The following is a 23,079-nucleotide window of genomic DNA, read 5'->3' as shown; positions in this document are numbered from 1 at the left end:
CAACAGGTTGGGCGTGAATTATGAATGTGTTGCGTATAAGGAGGTAGAATATACGAGGGGACCAACTAAACTTTTGTCACTCTAGAGTTGTTGCAGGTCTCTTAGTAGTATGTAGTGTCCATCCTAACTCCTCTTTTGGAACAGACTCTTTATTGAGTCCTACCATTAGAAGCAGCAGAATTCACCGGGAAAATGCTGTCCTGGCAAAACACGGGAACATCTAAACCAGAGGTACTGGGGCCCCGTCCTTCTTGTCCCAATATTAGTTTCCTAATATCTTCCTCTTGAAAACGGAGAAATCATACGGCAGGACCTGCACATTGGAACAGCTCGTAAGAGTTGTACAGCGTAATCTGTACAATGTGCACGGCCAGCGCTTTTGTACCAAATCTTCGTTTTTCGTAGGGAAATTATTGCCAAGTGTTGCTCTTATTCACCCAAGCGATGCCCATTGTGACGAATACTGTTGCTTTTGGCTGGACCAAATCGACTAGCCAATAGCGGCAAACATGGACAGAGGGGGGAAACAAAACCCCTCTGGACCGCAAAGCACAATTGGTGGCTGTCAGGAACAGCCGCCACCCTGCCCCGATCACCGTGTCTACAGACATGGTGATCGGTATTACTGACTTCATAAGTAAATTCGCTGCTATTGGCTGGTCTGAATTGATGAGCCAATAGCAGCGATCATGTGGGTGGGACGTAACCCTTCTGTTCCATGGGGCAGGATGGATGGCCGTCAGGAACAGCCGCCATCTTGCCCCGATCACTGTGTCTGAACCGTGTTGGCAAGTCACTACCCACCGCACCGTTCTATAACAACGCGCATTGGGAATAGGCTATACAATCTTTATTTTTTAAGCAATTTAGACAAATAAGGGCTTATTTTTTGCGAGATGAGATGCACTGTAAAAAAAACTTCATTTTAGTGGGTATTTAGCTTATTGAAGCAATTTTATTAACTTTTTACGTGTGGAGGAAAATAAAATCATCAATTCTTGTTTTGGATTTTTAGCATTTTTTTGGGGGGGTGTTCACTGTAGCATAACAATAATATATTATCTTTATTCTACGGATCACTACGATTACGGTGATACCTCATTTATATAGTTTATTTTATATTTGTCCAATTTTATTGAAGGAAAACTAGAATAGAAAAAATTGCATTTGTTTTAGTATTGCCATTTTTATAGCGGCATAACTATAGTATTTTTTGGTTGACGGAGCTGGTTGTAAGCTTATTTTTTGCGTGATAAGATGTTCTTTTCATTGGTATCATTTTTGTGATTGTAACTTTTTCGGATCACTTTTTAGAACATTTTTTGTAAAGCAATTTGATAAAAAGTTTTAATTTTTGGCAAGTTTTTGGGTTTTTTTTTTTACCACGTTCACCGAGCGGGTCCAATTATGATTAGGATTTATTGTACAGATTGTTATGGACGCAGCGATACCAAATAAGTGGGGTTTTTTTGTGATTTAGTGTTTTTATAGTTTATTGCTTGTGTACAGGGAAATGTGGTGTTTGGGGGGACTTTCACTTTCTTTTATTATTTATTTTTATTTAAAAAAAAGCTTTATTTATTTTTTTTACTTTTTTTACAGTTACTAACATCTTAGCTTGAACAAGTGTCAGGGGTTAACACCCGCGATCGGAGAAATCTCCGATCGCGGGTGTTAGAGGCGGGTGTCAGCTATAATATATAGCCGACACCCGCAGCTTCTGGCGCCGGCTCCGTTCAGGAGCCGGCGCCAGAAGCTTGGCGTAATAGTACTGCATTTTGCGGGAAGTCACCTCCCGCCATGCGGTACTATTACGTCAAATGTCGGGAAGGGGTTAATACAGCACGTCCGACCCTGTCCACCACTTTTTAATACAGCACTGGACACCCTGGGACACCATGGCGTATCATGCGGTTCTTTATGGACTGTTGCAGGGCACCCGCGCCATTAAGGATAGCCAGGTAGCTAGGCTCTTTATCAGCTGTTTTAAGAATGCCATGTGGTACAACAGGGGACACTTCAACTGGGACAAGATGACCCTGTTGACGTTGGACTGCTACAGACTAGTCCATTGCAATTGGCAGGAGTATGCAATGACAGGTGAACAATGAAACAATGAAGAAGAGGAGGAGAATGATATGCAGGTAGGAATCCCCTCCTTACTTCTTGTGTAAGGGGGCCATGCAGCAGCAATAATTACATAATTAACCCCTACGCGCACTGGACGAGGGAAGATACTTCCCGCACGATTTGTCAGCCGAAAAATAAAAAAGTTCTGCATATGAAAAGATGGTGATGCTAAAATGAACAAGATTTTTTCCAAATTAGTTTTTATACAGTAAAATTGAATAAAATACACAAAACCCCCACATATTTGGTATCGTTGCGTCCTTGACAATCTGAATAATAAAACAGAATAGTTATTGGACCCGCACAGTGAACTCTGAAAAAAAGATAATTTTTAATTAACACCTTTTTCTTTAAAATGCTCTAGAAAGTGATAAAAAAAATTTTATGCACTCTAAAATAAGACCACTAAAAACGCTTCTCGCAAAAAATAATGATGTGATGCTAAAATTAACAACATTTTCGCCAAATTACTTTTTATTCAGTAAAAATGGGGTAAAAATAAAAAAAATCTTAATAAATAATATATACTATTTTTATGGTATGGTAAACGGCCCAAAAACCCCCCAAAAAGAATCTCGAAAAAATTGATGATTTTCATTTCCTCCACCAACAAAGAGTTAATAAAATCTCACCAATTAGCTATAAATGCCCCAAAATTATGTACCAGAAAAGTGCACTGCATTTGCCCCTATAGGTCCAAATTAGAAAAAGAAAAAAAAAATTATAGCCTGTACAATTTGACAATGCTCTGGATGGCGCCTCCTTCCCTTCTTTGCCCGGCCATGCGCCTATACAGCAGTTACCACCACATATGGGGTATCAGTGTACTCGGGAGAAATTGGGTATCAAACTTTGTGGAGCCTTTTTTCATTTAATCCATTGCAAGTGTTTCATTTTCCACCCAAAATGAGTGTATTGTCAAAAAATATTACAATTTGTAGACCGCACCTCCATTTTGTTTTAACCCCTATAAAACACCTAAAGGGTTAACAAAGTTCTTTAAAGTGCTTTTTCATACGTTGAGGGGTGTAGTTTCCATAATGGGGTAGTTATGGCTATTATTTAGGCCTCTCACAGTCAATTAAAAGTTGAGCAGGTCCCTCTAAATACGTATTCTGGTGTTTTTCCAAAAATTTTTAAAAATGGCACCCAAATTCTGACCCTCATAACCTTCTAGTAAAATATGTGGAATCTTATAAAACTATGCCAACATAAACTTATATACTCACCCTCCGTTGGTCCCGATGCTCAGCACGGCTACCGATGTCCCCGATGCTCTCCTCTTCTGTCTTCCCTGCGTCTCCTCTTCTGTTTTCGATCTTCTGTACAGCAGGCAGGGACGCGGCCATGTTATCTCCCTGGCGGCGCATACTATGACGTCACCAGCGGCCCCGACGGCCAGGAAGATAACATGGCCGTGTCCCTGCCTGCTGTACAGAAGATCGAAGAAAGAAGAGGAGCGGCGGGGAAGACAGAAGAGGAGCTACGGGGGCGTTGGGAGCCACGCTGAGCATCAGGGCTGCCGGAGGGTGAGTACATAAGTTAATTCTTTTTATTGACTCGTGTATAAGCCGAGGTGAGGTTTTTCTGCACATTGTTTGTGCTAAAAAACTCGGCTTATACACAAGTATATACGGTACCTGCTATACTGATTTGTTTTAAGTGATTTTTTTCATTTATTTTGTTAAATTTGGTTCAACAATAGTGTTAGTGATGGTGACATCACAGGATACATGACATCACAGACACCACAAGACATCACAATGGGAATAGAATGTTGGGGCTTCTGTCCCGGAGACATCTGCCATCACTTGAACTCAACATCATGAACAGGATGCATCCAGGTAAGAGGGTCTCTGCGGCAGGTTGGTCACGCACAATATTTTTTGGGGTAAATGGTGCAGTTCAGAACCATTTACCCACAAATAACCTCAGCAGAAAACAGCTATGTTTCTTACAGTGAGGACTGGATTTTGGTACCAATTTACAATCTACAAATTGCTTCCAAAATCTCACTCCAGTTAAAGTCAATAGTAGGCGGTGAAATCTAGAAGCAACATGTACTACCTCCCAACCTTTGGAAGGCCGGAGGAGGGACAAAAGTCATGGTGCATGTAGCATGCTGCTGAGATTTTTTCCCCCTAAGCCACACCTTTTGCCCCCAGCTGCAGCAGCTCTCCTCATACTAAGCCCCCTCCCCAGCAGCAGCTCCCCTCATACTTTGCTCCGGCCCCCAGCAGCAGCAGCTCTCCTCATACTGCGGCCGCTCCCCTCTCCCCACCAGCAGCTCCCCTTATACTGTGCCCCCCAGCAGCTCCCGGAGGACACAGGTAAGGGTTGGGTCCATGTGATGTCCACCTAGAATACAGGGCTTGTTGGTCAAAATCAGGATCAAAAAACCTAATTTTAATCCAGTATTTGACACTGATCAGAGAATCTGTCAAATACCACTGTATAAATGGGATTTACTGTATATTAGATCCTATGAGCCATTGTACAGTAAATGACATTCTCTATATATATTGTAGCGTAGGATCCTAGGAGAGGGGCATTAACTGTATATTATATTGTAAACTCCTAGGAGCGGGGTGTAGATTATATATTTGACTGGTGGGTTAGGTTGAGGGGGAGGTAACCAATAATTATTGTGCTTATCCTGACAGGAGACATATGTAAAGATTGGGATCATGCCTGTTTTTAACATGCTTGATCATCTCGATCGAACAGTGACAGATGAAGAAGACAATGTACAGGATAGATGTTGGCCAAATGAGTATCTGGCAGACAGTTTTGTAAGAAGCCCAGCTCACTCAGGTATTTCTAGTTTGGGGTCTGCATCTGTCCTGTAGTTTCAAGGGGTCATGAGATTCACTTCAGTCAATTAATGGCTTTGTTGGGCAAGGGGACAACACAGGAAGTGAAGTCTCCTGGAAAACGGAATGTCCCAGGAGGCCACTCATTGGCTGTAGCAGGTCCTCGGAACCCATGGAACTTCTGGCCAGGTGCCGACCCATGGACCGGCAGTACCAGAGCGCCGTGGGAATCAGGAGCAAGAGCGAGGTAAGTATTTGTTGTTTTTTATATTCATCCCCTGCCCCCTCAAGGTTTTCCATATTCACAGAAAACTCCTTTAAGCTCTTAGGAGCAGGGCATCAGCCAGTCCCCTGCCCCTGTAGTCAGCCAACCCTCTGCTACTGTAGTCAGCTAGCCCCGTCAGCCAGCCCCCTGCCCCTGTAGTCAGCCAGCCCCCTGCCCCTGTAGTCAGCCAGCCCCCTGCCCCTGTAGTCAGCCAGCCCCCTGCCCCTGTAGTCAGCCAGCCCCCTGCCCCTGTAGTCAGCCAGCCCCCTGCCCCTGTAGTCAGCCAGCCCCCTGCCCCTGTAGTCAGCCAGCCCCCTGCCCCTGTAGTCAGCCAGCCCCCTGCCCCTGTAGTCAGCCAGCCCCCTGCCCCTGTAGTCAGCCAGCCCCCTGCCCCTGTAGTCAGCCAGCCCCCTGCCCCTGTAGTTATCCAGTCCCGTCAGCCAGCCACTTGCCCCTATAGTCAGACAGTCCCTGCCACTGTTGTCAGACAGCCCCATCATCCAGCTCCCTACCCCTGTAGTCAGCAATTCCCTTGCCACTGTAGTCAGCCAGCCCCATTAGCCAGCCCCCTGACACTGTAGTCAGCCAGCCCCGTCAGCTAGACCCTTGCCACTGTAGTCAGCCAGCCCCTTGCCACTGTAGTCAGCCAGCCCCCTGCCACTGTAGTCAGCCAGCCCCCTGCCACTGTAGTCAGCCAGCCCCCTGCCACTGTAGTCAGCCAGCCCCCTGCCACTGTAGTCAGCCAGCCCCCTGCCACTGTAGTCAGCCAGCCCCCTGCCACTGTAGTCAGCCAGCCCCCTGCCACTGTAGTCAGCCAGCCCCCTGCCACTGTAGTCAGCCAGCCCCCTGCCACTGTAGTCAGCCAGCCCCCTGCCACTGTAGTCAGCCAGCCCCCTGCCACTGTAGTCAGCCAGCCCCCTGCCACTGTAGTCAGCCAGCCCCCTGCCACTGTAGTCAGCCAGCCCCCTGCCACTGTAGTCAGCCAGCCCCCTGCCACTGTAGTCAGCCAGCCCCCTGCCACTGTAGTCAGCCAGCCCCCTGCCACTGTAGTCAGCCAGCCCCCTGCCACTGTAGTCAGCCAGCCCCCTGCCACTGTAGTCAGCCAGCCCCCTGCCACTGTAGTCAGCCAGCCCCCTGCCACTGTAGTCAGCCAGCCCCCTGCCACTGTAGTCAGCCAGCCCCCTGCCACTGTAGTCAGCCAGCCCCCTGCCACTGTAGTCAGCCAGCCCCCTGCCACTGTAGTCAGCCAGCCCCCTGCCCCTGTAGTTAGCCAGTCCCGTCAGCCAGCCCCTTGCCAGTCCCGTCAGCCAGCCCCTTGCCAGTGTAGTCAGCCAGCCCCTTGCCAGTGTAGTCAGCCAGCCCCTTGCCAGTGTAGTCAGCCAGCCCCTTGCCAGTGTAGTCAGCCAGCCCCTTGCCAGTGTAGTCAGCCAGCCCCTTGCCAGTGTAGTCAGCCAGCCCCTTGCCAGTGTAGTCAGCCAGCCCCTTGCCAGTGTAGTCAGCCAGCCCCTGCCACTGTTGTCAGACAGCCCCGTCAGCCAGCCCCTTGCCATAGAGTCAGCCAGCCCCTGCCACTGTAGTCAGCCAGCCCCATCAGCCAGCCCCCTGCCCCTGTAGTTAGCCAGTCCCGTCAGCCAGCCACTTGCCCCTATAGTCAGACAGCCCCAGCCACTGTAGTCAGACAGCCCCATCATCCAGCCCCCTACCCCTGTAGTCAGCAGTTCCCCTGCCCCTGTAGTCAGCCAGCCCCCTGCCCCTGTAGTCAGCCAGCCCCCTGCCCCTGTAGTCAGCCAGCCCCCTGCCCCTGTAGTCAGCCAGCCCCCTGCCCCTGTAGTCAGCCAGCCCCCTGCCCCTGTAGTCAGCCAGCCCCCTGCCCCTGTAGTCAGCCAGCCCCCTGCCCCTGTAGTCAGCCAGCCCCCTGCCACTGTAGTCAGCCAGCCCCCTGCCACTGTAGTCAGCCAGCCCCCTGCCACTGTAGTCAGCCAGCCCCCTGCCACTGTAGTCAGCCAGCCCCTTGACACTGTAGTCAGCCAGCCCCCTGCCACTGTAGTCAGCCAGCCCCCTGCCCCTGTAGTCAGCCAGCCCCCTGCCCCTGTAGTCAGCCAGCCCCCTGCCCCTGTAGTCAGCCAGCCCCCTGCCCCTGTAGTCAGCCAGCCCCCTGCCCCTGTAGTCAGCCAGCCCCCTGCCCCTGTAGTCAGCCAGCCCCCTGCCCCTGTAGTCAGCCAGCCCCCTGCCCCTGTAGTCAGCCAGCCCCCTGCCCCTGTAGTCAGCCATCCCCATCAGCCAGCCCCCTGCCACTGTAGTCAGCCCCGGTTTGCCCAATTCTGCGGCAGATTCGTGTGACGCTCCGGCACAGAAGCTGTGACGTCAGCCGCTGCTGACATCAGAGTGCGCACTGGTCAGCAAATATAAGGGTGCTGCCACACGGGGCATTCTTGGACCATTTTTCGACTGTTTTTAAGGCTGGTGACACACGTGTCGTTTTTTTGTTGTGTTTTTTTTTTCATTCCGTTTTTGCATCCTGGAAAAATGCATCAAATTTGCATATTGGCTTTTTCAACGGGTTTTAAGTTAAAGTATATTAACTTGGCGTTTTCTCCCCTGCATATTTTTTGTCTTGATTTTTTGAGGTGCATTTTCACAGTACATTTCTATGAATTAATATACACAGGTTCAAACCAGCCAAACCAGCGTGCTAAACAAACAAAGCGCATGAGTTTTCAGACTGTTTAAAAAAGGTTCAAAAACTAACTGTGTGGGAGCACCCTCAGCCGAGCTTGAGGTTAAAAATTCGGCTCTCATTTGAGAGATTGTAACAGAAACAAAAAACGGAATGTGAACGGAAGATCTTCTGATCCCCTTTTGTTCCCCATGGACATTCACGTATGGAAGGTTATCTTCTGTTACACTTATGTTATATATAGCTGAAACAAAGACACAGGTGTGAACTCAGCCTTAGCTCATGGGGCGGCATCATGACCGCGGCTCGGCCTCTTTAATTTGCATCCGTCCTGACGGCTCTGTCTCTGCCTCTCTCGTCCGTGGCCTGCCTTTCCTGTCTGTGGCACTACTCTCATGTCCGCCCAGCCCACCTCCATGACTGCCTGGACCACCTCAATCGGCCGCCCGGACCGCCTCACCTGTCCGCAGCCCCCTCGTGGCACGCTGTGTGTATTCAATATTACATGGCGGCACACTGTGTGTATTTTATATTAGATAATGGCACGCAGTGTGCATTTTATATTGCATGGCAGCACGCGGTGTGTATTTTAGATTACATAGCTGCTTGCTGTGTGTATTTTATATTATATGGCGGCACGCTGTGTGTATTATATATTACATAATGGCACGCAGTGTGTATTTTATATTGCATGGCGGCACGCAGTGTGTATTTTATATTACATAGCTGCTTGCTGTGTGTATTTTATATTACATGGCGGCACGCTGTGTGTATTTTATATTACATGGCGGCACGCTGTGTGTATTTTATATTACATGGCGGCACGCTGTGTGTATTTTATATTACATGGCGGCACGCTGTGTGTATTTTATATTACATGGCGGCACGCTGTGTGTATTTTATATTACATGGCGGCACGCTGTGTGTATTTTATATTACAGGGCGGCACGCTGTGTATATTTTATATTACTTTGCGGCACGCTGTATGCATTATATGCTATAAGGCGGCAAGCTGTATGGTAGGGTGTATGACGGCTCGCTGTATGTAGTGTATGGTATATGGCTTCACGCTGTATGTATTGTATGGTATATGGTGGCACCGTGTATGTATTATATGCTATATGGGGCACACTGTATGTTTTGTATGGTATATGGCGGCACACTGTGTGTATTATATATGATATTGCAGCATACTGTATGTTTTGTATGATATATGGCGCTACGCTGTATGTATTATATACGATATGGCGGCACGCTGTATGTATTATATACGAGATGGCGGCACGCTGTATGTATTGCATGGTATATGGCGGCACGCTGTATGTATTGTATGGTATATGGCGGCACGCTGTATGTATTGTATGGATTATGGCGGCACGCTATATGTATTGTATGGATTATGGCGGCACGCTGTATGTATTGTATGGTATATGGTGGCACCCTGTATGTATCATATGCTATATGGGGCACGCTGTATGTTTTGTATGGTATATGGTGGCACGCTGTGTGTATTATATACGATATGCCAGCATGCTGTATGTATTGTATGGTATATGGCGGCACGCTGTATGTATTGTATGGTATATGGTGGCACCCTGTATGTATCATATGCTATATGGGGCACGCTGTATGTTTTGTATGGTATATGGCGGCACGCTGTGTGTATTATATACGATATGCCGGCACGCTGTATGTATTGTATGGTATATGGCGGCAAGCTGTATGTATTGTATGGTATATGGCGGCTCGCTGTATGTATTGTATGGTATATGGCGGCACGCTGTATGTATTGTATGGTATATGGTGGCACCCTGTATGTATCATATGCTATATGGGGCACGCTGTATGTTTTGTATGGTATATGGCGGCACGCTGTGTGTATTATATACGATATGGCGGCACGCTGTATGTATTGTATGGTATATGGCGGCACGCTGTATGTATTGTATGGTATATGGCGGCACGCTGTATGTATTGTATGGTATATGGCGGCACGCTGTATGTATTGTATGGTATATGGCGGCTCGCTGTATGTATTGTATGGTATATGGCGGCTCGCTGTATGTATTGTATGGTATATGGCGGCACGCTGTATGTATTGTATGGTATATGGTGGCACCCTGTATGTATCATATGCTATATGGGGCACGCTGTATGTTTTGTATGGTACATGGCGGCATGCTGTGTGTATTATATACGATATGCCGGCACGCTGTATGTATTGTATGGAATATGGCGGCACCCTGTATGTATTGTATGGTATATGTCAGAACGCTGTATGTATTGCATGCTATATGGGGCACGCTGAATGTATTGTATGGAATATGGCTGCACCCTGTATATATTATATGCTGTATGGGGAACGCTGTATGTGTTGTATGGTATAAGGCGGCTCGCTGTATGTTTTATATGCTATATGGGGCACACTGTATGTATTATATGGTATATGGCAGCACGTTGTATATATTGTATGGTACATGGTGGCATGCTGTATGTATTGTATGGTATATGGCGGCACGCTGTGTCTATTATATACCATAAAGCGGCATGCTGTATGTGTTGTATGGTATATGGCAGCTTGCTGAATGTATTGTATGTGATATGGCGGAACGCTGTATGTATTATATACATACTTATTTGAAAAGACAATAGTTTTCAGATTACTAGGAGCGAGAATGTTTTTAAGAGTTGTTGCTCTCCGGAACGTTATTTTCTTCTAACAGAATACCCCAATGTTTATTCAGGGCTTTGCGGATCTCTTTATTGCCTTTGTCATATGTGGTGATGAAGCTGAGCGCATGTTCTTTTCTTAGAGTTAGTAATTCATTTTTTCTACATGTTTTATCAGTTCTTTCTTCTTTGCTCTTCAGGCAATCGCTCTGTTCGCGTCCCAAGTTCCTCTTAAAGGCTTCTTTAATTAGTTTTTTAGGGTATTTTTTGTCCAGAAATTGTTTCTTTAGGACTGTTGATTGCTCTACGAAATCTTGAGTGGTTGTGCAGTTCTTTCTAATGCGGTAAAATTGGCTAAATGGGATATTTTTTAGCCATTTTTGATAGTGAGCACTATGGTAATCTAAAAAACTATTACTATCAACTGATTTAAAGTGGGTTTTTGTAATAATTTGGTTGTCTTTATTATAAGAAAGCAGCAGGTCCGACCCGAAAATAACGTTCCAGAGAGCAACAACTCTTAAAAACATTCTCGCTCCTAGTAAGCTGAAAACTATTGTCTTTTCAAATAAGAATACCACCCAGAGAAAAGGAATTAAGAGATGCGCACATAAAAAATGCCTCTGCTGTCAAATGTTGAACCCAGGTTGCTTATCCTTTAAATCTTTTAACACGGGGGAAACGTTCCAAATAAAACAAGAACTATCGTGCGCCTCCGATTTTGTGATATATCTAATTAACTGCGCCTGTGGTCTTCAATACGTGGGACGCACGATTCAAACGCTCAGAGTGAGAATGAACGGCCATAGGCACAAGGCGAAGACTGGATTTCTAAAGCAGAGCCTGTCAAAACATCTCACTGTAGAAAAAAACTGTACTTTTGAAAAACTGACACTCACGCCGATAGAACAAATCTTTGAAAACTGTAACAATAGGGTAAAAACCCTTAACAGGCGTGAATCCTATTGCATTTTTAAGCTAGGGACTTTGCATCCGAACGGCCCCAATGCCGTTTTGGAATCTATCTAATTCCACTTACACACACTCTCTCCCCCCTTATTATGTATCCATTAATATCCTAATATCTCCTTACACCTAATATACAGCACCCAATGTTACTCACAAAACAGTTGTTCTCATAACGCAGACTCCTGTAGTAACTCAATACATCGCAAGCAGCTTTGCCATAAATGTGTCCCTTCCAGGCTTCCGTAGTCCAACAAGCATCATTCCATCTCCTAGCAACCTTACACTGACTATGCTGTTTTGCAAACACCGAAAGCCCGCTAGCTAGGCAGCTTTGTCTTAAATGTGTCCCTTCCAGGCTTCCGTAGTCCAACAAGCATCATTCCATCTCCTAGCAACCTTACACTTACTATGCTGTTATGCAAACACCGAAAGCCGGCCCCCACCAGCCATTCACAAAAATCCTCCTGTTATGAAACATCTATTCACTTCCGGGTCCCGGCTTCCACATCCTCTATTTACTAATTCTGCTCATATATCTATTAACCAGGTTGCCAATATTTAGAATGTTGTATTTACTATGTACTAAGATTATTATAATTAATTTTTAAGTTTTAGTGAAAAATACTCTTTTTAACAATGAATGGAATCCTTTAGCTTCCTGGGTCACACCAGGCATGCCTGCAAAGACACCACTCTATAAAGAAGCTCTCCACTGGTACAGGCCATGCCTGACGAAGGCTCCGGTACGGAGCAGAAACGCGTAGCATTTTATTGTTTTAGCAATCTTTTAAAAGAAATATCTTTTATTTTGTAAAATAAAAAAGTACTCTTTTTGAGCCATTTATACTTACCTATCGAGGATTTTCTAAGCGCCAACACTCCTGCCTCCAGTCGGGTTTTTCTACAATGATCCTCTTCAGCCTTGGAGCCTAGTCCGAGTGCTGCTGATCTACAGGAGACCACCGGCTGCTGGTATTACACTTTACATAGGCATTATGCCTATGTAAATAGGTGAGCGACCAATTTACCCATCCATCCTTCCCCTTGTGCATTACTGTCTTCACGAGGTTGCGCTTTCTCTTTTTCTTCTCTCCTCTATTACACACCGATTGGATATCTTCTGACGAGGTGTATATAGAAATCCCAGTCTCAAGCTCTTGAGTTTCCTGAACAGTCCCTCAATCTTTTCACGAGCATGGGTAATGGATCCATAGGGGGCGATGTCATCTGGGATGTATATGCGACAATCCGCTCCCACCATCTTACAGACTTCTCCCTTCTCAGCAAGGGTCATGTCCAAAGCCATACGGTTCTGGGAAGCATCTCCGATATAATTCACAAATCTCTGTTGATTACAATAAAAACAGTTAACCCAACCAACATCTTTGCTCATAACTCTCTGGGGAATAATGGACTCTAGACCTGCCCATATCTGATTGTGGGCCTTGTACTCTTCTAGGACCCCCCTTGGTGCTCCCACTGTATCTATGTAAAAAAGAGAACAAAGGCAGATGTATACGGGTGAAAAATATATAGCAAACTTTATTTAGAAACAAAAGTGAATGTTAAAAACAATTAAAAAACCCTGTCACAGAGGGTAACATGGAGCTGCTCCCCAGCATGGACACAGCAAGTAATATGGGATAAATGGTATAAATATAGAAGTAGTAAATGCATGTATAAACACGGCAACACAATAAATTGATACACTATCCAACTAATAAATATGAAGGTATACGATGTAGGATAAGAAAAGTAGTTAGAAAAACATAAAGGAAAAATTCCAAAGGTAAGATGTAAGTATACCAAGTATGATATTACCGTGTGATGGAGATGAAGCTGGGGAGAGCAGAGATGCCCATGGGCATCAAGTTTGCTATATATTTTTCACCCGTATACATCTGCCTTTGTTCTCTTTTTTACATATTAACTTACTTCAGATGTGGGTCCCATATGTATTATGTAACTGAATACCACCCCCACCCTTAATTACTACCCACTGTATCTATATAACCGTTGTCATCTAGGTGCTTCTCTCAGACCTCCAGAATCCTTTGGGATTCTCTACCTTTTCTTTATGTGTCTGATCAACCTTATCCCTGGGGATCACGAGGAAGGAATGCACACACTTTATCACCGTACACTCACCTTCCCAGCCTCTAGGCCTGACCTGACTCTCCTCAAATCCTGTACACATCAGACACTGCTAACACAGGGTAACCTGTGCTGTCAATGTTAAAGAAGGTCATTGTCTTGTTGCACCAACCGTAGGTAAAGTCTCCTACCCTGGGGGCATCCTGGTCAGCCCTATAGTTACAGTGATAGTCATAGTTGGGGTGTCCCTGAGAATACAGTCAGTCAGAAGAGACAAGCTAGCAAGAAGAATAAGCAAGTTTGCAATAGAAAGCGTGCTGACTTCCCTCTAGCTTCACAGACGTGGCACTGGTCAGCAGGACTTGGAAAGGACCGTCGTAGCGAGGCTTCAAACTCTCTCTCTCTCTGGTGTCTCTCTTCACCACCATGTAGTCTCCAGGCTTCAGGTTATGCATCCCGAGGTCTCTGTCTGGATCTGAAAAGGAATCAGAAACACCTTTTCCAAGGCCTGGCTCAACTGTGTGGCATATTCCACCCCTGGTTTCCTGCCATCAGCTATAGGGTCTGTAGGAAGTAGCCAAAAAGTACTTCAAAGGGGGACAATCCCATCTTTCTGTTGGGGGTGGTCCTAACTGAATAGAGGGCATCAGGAAAGCACTCACGCCATGATTTCCCTGTTTCTTTCATGGCCTTCTGGATCTCTAACTTAAGAGTGCTGTTTAAAGTATCTCAAAGGCACCACCAACTTGGGAAGGGTAAGGGGTGTGCAGGGTCTGTTCTACACCCAGGAGGGACAAGGTTTCAGGTCTTTACCTGTCCAGTGGAGTGGGCTCTGCGACCGGACTCTTTGGTCTCTGGAAGTCCAAACCTGCAGAAAAATCTCACTCACCTCCTTCTTGGCTGCAGCTCTGGCAGTAGCCTTGGTCATGGTAGAAGCTTCTGGCCACCCTGGAAAGAGATCAATGCACACAGGCACGTATTCCTACGTACCACTTTTTGGTAGGTGGATAAAATCCATCTGCAGCCTCTGGAAGGGATACAGCAGCTTAGGTGTCACCTTCTGTGGGGTCTTTACCACCTTACCCGGGTTGTGGCAGGCACAGACTATAAAGGCTTTCACTAGTCTAGTGACAGGGGTAGCAATGCCCGGGCAAACCACTGGTGGTTTATGAGCGCTAGCATGGCCATTTTGGATATGTGTGTGTGTCTCCGTGGGCTACTTGACTTACTGTTAGGTGCAGGGCTCCGGGCAGGCACTCCCTCTCTCCCAGTATCCAGGTCCCATCGGCATCTGGGGTCCAGCTTTCCGCCCAACTTCCGATGACTCTCGGGCCACCAGGGACTGGAGCACCTGTGGATCAAACTTTTAGCTCAGAACTCACCGCAGGACAGTCTCTGGGTTCCATCTGTGCAGCTGCCTTCGCCATCCTGTCAGCCACATACTTGCCCCTGGCTTGTGGAGTTACCAAATTGTGTGTGCTTTTACTTTCACTATCCCCACCTCTTGTGGAAGTAAGAGAGAATCCATGAGCTCTTTAACCAGGGGTCCCTGCAGAGGTGAGGAAATCTCTAGCCTTCCATATGGGTTCATAGTCGTGTTTAGACCTCAAAACTATACCTTGAGTATAGATGTTTGCCCTTTTACCTTCCACCAGCTGTAGCACTTCCCTGAGTGCCATCACTTCACCTCCTGCGCTGACCTGTGTGGAGGGAGTGGTTCTGCTTTTACTACCTCATGTGCGCCACTGACCACTGTATATCCAGTGTAGAACCGTCTGTCCTCTCCTGCAGACCTTGAGTCATCTATGAGAAAAAACCTTAACATGAAAGACTCAGAGATGTGCACCTTATCAGTGTATCCTGGGGCATCAGGAGTGCACACTGGAGTCTGAGCTGTCTGGCCTTTGCTAAGATGCTTGGGCTGTACTTGGGTGAGGACACTGTGTAAGGTATGTGGGGTTTACACAGTAACTGAGTGATCTAGGGTCTAGGATCAACTCATTGGCGTTGCTGAGCAGATTGCTGGCTGCAGCTACTGACACATGCGGGGCTCCCCTCACGACTGAGTCTAACCGGGCCTAATAATAGGCCACTGGGGAGGCCACCACGTTCCTGGGCTAAGACACCTGTGGCGTGGCATAGATACTCAGTTCAAAATAAAACAAAAGGTCTTATCCAATAGGATGTGCCTCGGGCCGGAGCAGACAGGATTTGCCAGCTTAGGGCTATGGAATGCATCAATTGCCTCCTGGCTAAGGGCAAATGGGGAAGAGGCAATGCAGTCAGAAAGGGGCAGCAAAAGGCTGGAGGCAGCAGACCTTATCCCAGGCCTGCAGGAGCTGACCAGTCCTAGAAACATGTGAAGAGGCTTAGGGCCTCAGGGCAGGGGCACATTCTGGACTGCCAGCTTTCTTTCCTCTGCCAGGTATCTTCCTGTGGCTGAGAAGCAGTGGCCTATGATGACCACCTTCTCCTGGCAGTACTGGAGTTTGTCTCTGGAAACCTTGCAACCCTTCTGGAACAGAAAACACATAAGGTCAATAAATGCATCCTGGCAAACAAAAACAGTAGGTCATCCGCATACTGAAAAGGACATTATCCAGAAAGGGGCTAGTCTGCCAGTCTACTCCCTGTAGGGCTGTGGGGTATTGGCTGGGTGAGTTTTACCCCCCTTGTGGGAATCTACATCAGGTATACTGGAATATTGAACTGGTAAAGGCAAATAGGTACTGGAAATCTTCATGTAGGGGCACAGAGAGGAGAACATTTGCCAAATCAATAATATGTCACTCTCAAAGACTGCTTCCAGTTTGGGCTAGGGACCACTGAGCTTCAGTACACTCATTGGCAACTTAAAGGTCATGGACCATCCTACATGTATCCGGCTGTTCTTTCTGGGTCTTATTCTTGACTGGGAAATGGGTTAAAATCATCATCGGGCTAACAGGGGAGAGTCACACATCAGTTCTACAATGAAAGGCACTAACTCTGTTTGGGGGGGACGTTCAGAAGGGGGACTGTTCTGGCTGACATCCCTGTCCGTTACCACCCCCCTTGTCCTGCCCTGTTGGGGCCATCTCCGCCACTCACTATAGTAATGTCTCCTCCCCGCAACGCCCACTTGGGTCGGGCTGTGAGCGGACCCAACTTTCTCTCAGTCTCACTTTGACGTGATCTGCGAAACTGGTCTCTGTTTCACTCTGGCTTTCACAATCTTATCACTCCCTGTGTACGCAAGTCTGGTAGAGAACCCATCACAAAACAGATGTACACTACACTGTCAGGTTATCCCCATGTGTCCCAAAGCTGCAAACCGTTCCCATGGAACTCTTCCATTACCGTGTGCGTTTCCGCTTTATCTCATCCAGACATATAGGATTCTCTTAATTATCTATAAACTCCTGGCCAGACTCCAACATCTCAACAAAATCCAAGTGCACTTATGTTGGTTTTTAATCAAAAAGGAACAAAAGTCAGTCATAGAATCTGTAATACAGTCGGGGGGCTCGTTCTTGCTTAGTCTGTTCATGGGTTATACAGGAGGACATCACATCATACTGTATTCTTGTTCCACAACCAAATAAATTCCTTCAAGTCTTTTTTTTTAGATTGTCAGGGAGAACTCTAAATGCAGCGATCTGCCCCCCCCCCCTCCCTTTTTGAAAACCTATTTACTAGCCTGTGAACCACAAGATAACAGAACACAGATTCCAAACACCTCAATATAGAGAAATTCAGTTTTCTGTGAACATCAAGGTCACTGTCTCTCTCGTAGATAAGACAGACATAGAATTCCAATCCAAACCACGCAGAATTCTGCCTCCATGGTCTGCCTAGTTAACCCCTTAAACGCCAGAAAGCAGGTACCAGAGACATTGCAACACTTTTTATAGTAATTTTTCTCTAATTGTCGGGATCAAATACATTTTAATAATACTCAAACAAACAACATCCCACACTCCAAGACCCTTAGCAGACGCCCAAAACGGTGAAATATCACCAGCTGACGTTTGTTTTCAAACGTCTGCCAGGACGCTTCAAGCACGGTCAGCTGTTATCTTACAAAGCCCCTCAACCAGCCTTTTTGGCTGCCAACAGAGTAGAGTCATAGGCAATTAACTTTCAGGGACTTGAAGGGAATATAACTTAAGATGGCCGCCACTGAAAAATAAACTGACTTAAGATGGCCACCACTGAAGGATGGTAGGGCGTGTCATCTTTTCTAACCACCAGATACAGGGGTGGAGTCTGGATTACAGGGGCCATTTTTCACTCCAAGAAAAATATCATTAAATCTCATTTTCTCAAATTCTTTCCACATCAAAAACTTTTAAATGTCTCTTATCGCCTGTCTCTTTCTTCAATGGGCACTGAAGGATCCCAGTCACTCTGTCCTGGTCCGTCCATTAAAGTCAGAGGCTCTAAGTGTCTGTTTGCAAATCTGATCAAGTTTTCTCACTTCTACAATCATCAGATCATCTGACACATCCCAAAACCTTCAAACCTTCAATACTACTTTTCATTTCAACACAAAACTACCAGCCCTTATGTCCGATCATGTCAACTTGCACTTTTCCATCAGTCCTACTTAACTCAACAACCTTTTGTCTACTTACATCAAGCCAATCTTCTGTCTACCTACATCTCTTTGTCTGCAATGCACTTGGCTCAATTCCAATTCACAACTCATCATAAATCCCTACTACTGCAACACTGCCAAACTTGTCCCCACAGACACAGCGAATGCAAACACCTCGATTTACTAACCCTAAAGAAACTAGATACCAGACTTCCACAGAGGACTCTACACCAAATCAACTCTGACCTGTCACTACTCTTTCACCAACTCTACACCAAGTCCACTCTCTTACCGACTCTTTACTAAGTCACTACTAGTTCTTACAGTCCCACGAGGCCGTTCAGACTCCCCAAAAAGAGAGCTAAACACACACCTGATCAGGGCGGGTCTCCGCTGCACGTGCACAAATTGAGCTCTATACCTCTATGGGCAACCCTATTGGCACCAGTCAAACAGTACTAAAGACACTATGATAATCACAACAGAATATCTCCCACTCTAGCATTGCAGACATCTATGGGTTACTACTTCCCGTCTCACTGCTTCAGTTAACATCACAGACTGTCTAGTCTCTGTCAATCACTGTCCAATCACCTTACAAAGTGGTTCTTTGCCAAAACTCTGAGCTTAGGTTACAGTGAACAACAGTGGCAAATATATAACACAGAGACAGTCTTACCCGGTCCATCCAATTAGTGAACCAGAAGTGACATATCAAGGTAGACAAAAAAAAACAGCTTACCCTGAGAGCTCTCTGGTCAGTTCTGTTCACCAAGCTGGCGGGGACACTTCACGGAGGCTGTCTTCGGTGCTGTTGTTGCTCACTCCTAAGCTCACTCAAACAAAAAGGGACACCAATACTGATAGGGATTTTTATGCAGGGCCCCAACAGCCCTCTTGACTTTTGTAAGGGAGGATGAGATAGCTGCCGGCAGCGAGCTGACAGAGTAAAAGAAAGACACAGTCCGGTCTTTAGATGCACTCAAATCACACTGTTTATTTTTTTAAAAAAAACAGCTGTATTTTAATACAGAGAAATCAGCATTTTGGGTGTTGTATGAAAGGAGATAAGGCACTTCGATTCCTTTGGACATCAGCACATTCTGGGAAAAAGTTAATTAATTGTGCTCAGTTCTCAGAGACCTTGTACACAGATATTGTTTATACTAATTAGCTGAGAAGAAGAAGATAAGTGGGCTCCAGAATCATAATATAATCAAGGACAGACTGTCTTCTCATTAAATGTCAAAGGGTATTAGCTGACAGGCAAGCAAACAGGTTACATAAAATGAAGTTTGAATCATGACATTAACTTGACAATGGTCAGGGAACATGGCCGCTGTATCTAAGATGGCAGACAGTGGTCAAGATGGCGTCCGAAACCAGTGCGATCTCCTTAACACCGCCATAACCTGAAATTTAGATTTCAGGATACATTAGGCGGTATAAAAAACAAAAAGTTCATACTTTATACTTAGGTGCAGGGAAGTCAAGAGCGGGTGGCGGGTGGTTCCAATAGGTTTTCTTTTTATTTAAATCATAAAAGGTACACGGAAGACACACAACGCGTTTCGGGGATCTGCGGTCCCCTTTTTCAAGTGGATTAGTGATCGAGCCCTGGAGAAGCGTGAGGATCGCTCCAGTGCGCGCTCAAAAAGAGCCTAAAGAGAGAGAACAAAAATAGAGAGAGAGAAACCCACTAAGAAACCATCTAAAAGATGTGGGTTATGCAATGCTAAAGTAGCAGAGGATTACAAAAAGATTTTATGTCTACACAAATAGACAAACTAGGACTAGCAATTAAAAAGGAATTATCCTACTCCATTGCCGCACATTTTCCTGAACCCCCCAGGAAAAAGATTAGATACATCCAATCCTCCTCATCTGATCAGGATTCAGATTTCCCTTTCGGTTCTCTAAGTGAGAAACTCGAGGATGATTTAGAGGAAGTCCAACCTAAAGAACAGGGACACAAAAAATACCTCTTCTCTGCAGAAGATCTAGCCATCTAGACAAAGTTTACTTATTGAAGATATTGTAGAACCAACCTCTGTTCTAAACAAACTCTTCGGGGGATTAAAACATAAAAAGAAACGGGTCTCCCCAGTAGTAGACAGATTAAAAGATTTAGTCTTAGAAGAATGGAAAGATCCAGAGAAAAGGATATATAACCCTAAGAAGTTTCGTAATAGATTAATTTTCGAAGAAAATGCCTTATGGGATGCTATACCGAAGGTAGATGTCCAGGTCACAAAAGTAGTTTAAAAAAAATGACCTCCCCTTTGAGGATATTGCTCAACTTAAAGACTTTTAGAACGTAAATCCGATGCTCTTTTAAAAAGAGCATGGGAAACGTAGTCTTTAAATATTAAAACAAATATAGTTTCCACATTTGTAGCCAGGACACTATTCTTTTTGGCTTTCTGAAAATCAAAACCCCCAGGGAGTCCATTATAGAATCCATGCCTCTCCACTAAATCCGCCACATTTCAAGCCGATGCCTCTGCGGAGGCCTTAAGATTCTCGGCTAAGGAAACAGCCCTAGCCAATTCGGTTTGTAGATCTTTGTGGCTGAAGCAATGGGGGGGGGGCGATGTTAAGTCTAAAACCATGCTTTGTGGAATTCCCTTTCAGGGAGACTTTGTATTTGGTAGCAAGCTGGATTTAAAAACCTCCTCCCAAAAAAAAACTTTTTTCCTTTTCGTCCCTCTTGAGAAAACAATACACCATTCAGGGGCAAGGGAAAGACAGGAAGATGGAGCTACGCAAAATGGGGGGCAGGTCGAGATTACCTCTTCAACCCCGACCAAAACCAGAAGAAACAATGACCGACAGGTTGGGGGGGTGGAAGACTTTCTTATTTTGTAGCCAAATGTGAAGAAATTTCCCCAAGTCCTTGGGTTCTTCAGATTATTACAGGTTACAGGATAGAATTTCTTCACTTTCTTCACCAAGTTCACCAAAAGTCAAAATCTCCAACTCTGGGCCAACATGTAGCAGCTATGTCACATGAATGTTATTGTTCCAGTACAGGAGTCAGAAAGAGGGGAAGTCTAAAAAAAAAACTGAACAAATTCATCAGATACAAACATTTCAAGATGGAATCTGTAAAATCTGCATCACCTCTAACAGGTTTCAAATCTTTGCACGATAGACCTCAAGGACGCGTACCATCACGTCCCCATTTTCTAAAACAATCAAAAATATCTCAGATTTGTGATCCGATCCCCGGAAGGAGAAATCACTCACATCCAATTCAGGGCACTGCCATTCGGAATTCTGTCTGCCCCACGCATATTCACCAAAATAATAGTGGAAGTGGTAGCCCACTTAAGGATGAAGAACATTGTGATTGTATCATACCTAGACAATCTGCTCTTAATTGGCAGAACAGAGGCCAAAAGTAAGATTGGACAATCCGGATTTGGGACAAGAATATACTACATCTGGATTTCAAGGTAAAAATTCCTTATCTAGTCAAGCATTCCCTTACCTGGTAGAGAAATTCCCAAAATCTAAGGAAGGGGGTTTGGTGGAACCCCACTCCATTTCTCACAATCTGTACCGACCCTAGTCTGAAGGGTTGGGGAACAGTACTTCCAGGTCTGCATCTTCAGGGACTGTGTGACGATTTCACTCGCTCCATGTCCTCAAATTATAGGTAACTAAAAGCGGTCCTAGAGACTCAAAACAGTCCAAGTCCATAAAAGGCCAACATGTCAGAATCCTTTCCGACAATACAACAACTATTGCATACCTTCGCAGACAGGGGGGTACAAAATAAAAAAACCTGACATGCATCAAGTGGGCAGAATCCTACCTCCTTTCCCTCTCGGCAATTCTCCTCAGGGTTACAGAAAATGTAGAAGAAGACTTCCAGAGCAGATTCATACTGGATCCAAACGAATGGTCTCTAAACCCGGAAACCTTCAAAGAAATCTGTTAGCTTTGGGGGACTTCAGTACTGGATCTGTTTGCAACTCACCAAAACAGGAAGTTGTCCCGCTTCTTTTCTCTGGATCCAGGGGCTATGCAGCAGACCTAGACTCCTTCAGCCAATCATGGAGAATTGGCCTTGTCTACGCTTTTGCGCCTATATCTTTGATTCCCAGGGTACTACAGAAGTTGGGGACTGAGCGGGCTCTACTGATCCTTATTGCCCCATACTGGCCAAAACGAAGCTGGTTTCCGGTCATTCAGAGACTGTCTATAGACAGCCCCTTTCATCTCCCCTACCGTCAGGATCTTCTTACACAGGGTCCATTACGTCACCAGAACATACATCAGTTAAAACTCACTGCCTGGATCCTGAGAGGACATTCTTAGCAGCTAAGGGCCTCTCTAACAAAGTAATCAGTACCATTAAAGTGAGTAGGGAACCTGTAACCAATGCCATCTATCTGAAGATTTGGAAGAAATTCTCTACTTGGTGTGGGGACCACCCTCCCTCTCAGGGCGCCCCAAATCTAGCACAAATTTTAGATTTTTTTACAAGCGTTTTTCTCGACTTCCCCCTATCGGATCATTAGTGGGTTAAGAGGTTCATTAGAGGCTGTTCCTGTATCAGACTATATATATAAAACCGGGTGCCCCCTTGGGATCTTTCCTTAGTTCTAAACCATCTCACAGGTCCTCCCTTTGAACCTCTTGATTCAGATAAAATAAAAAAATCTTACTCTTAAAACCACCTTTTTGATAGCCATTACTACAGCCCGGAGTTTAGGCAAGATTCAGGCCCTCTCCTGTAAAGATCCTTTTCTAAGAATACAGGATGACAGAATAGTCCTTAAGTTAGATCCCCTCTTTCTTCCAAAAGTAGCCTCAGACTTCCACCGCAGACAAGAAATTGTTCTTCCCTCCTGTTCAAACCCTAAGGCTGGTG

At 45.6% G+C, this 23,079-nt stretch overlaps 1 long non-coding RNA gene across 1 annotated transcript in view; it reads left to right on the top strand.

Moving 5' to 3' along the window:
* LOC140122047 (uncharacterized) overlaps window positions 1-23,079 on the top strand; it is a 51,911-nt gene that overhangs the window by 4,559 nt on the left and 24,273 nt on the right. The window contains exons 2-3 of the long non-coding RNA XR_011854247.1: window positions 3,836-3,974; window positions 4,794-4,944. This is a non-coding gene — a long non-coding RNA (uncharacterized lncRNA). The remainder of the gene's footprint in view (window positions 1-3,835; window positions 3,975-4,793; window positions 4,945-23,079) is intronic.

Source organism: Engystomops pustulosus, chromosome 3, assembly GCF_040894005.1.
Source record: "Engystomops pustulosus chromosome 3, aEngPut4.maternal, whole genome shotgun sequence".
NCBI classification, from domain to species: Eukaryota; Metazoa; Chordata; class Amphibia; order Anura; family Leptodactylidae; genus Engystomops; species Engystomops pustulosus.
Note: the sequence above shows the minus strand (reverse complement) of the source record. Positions and strands in the feature narration are given on the sequence as shown.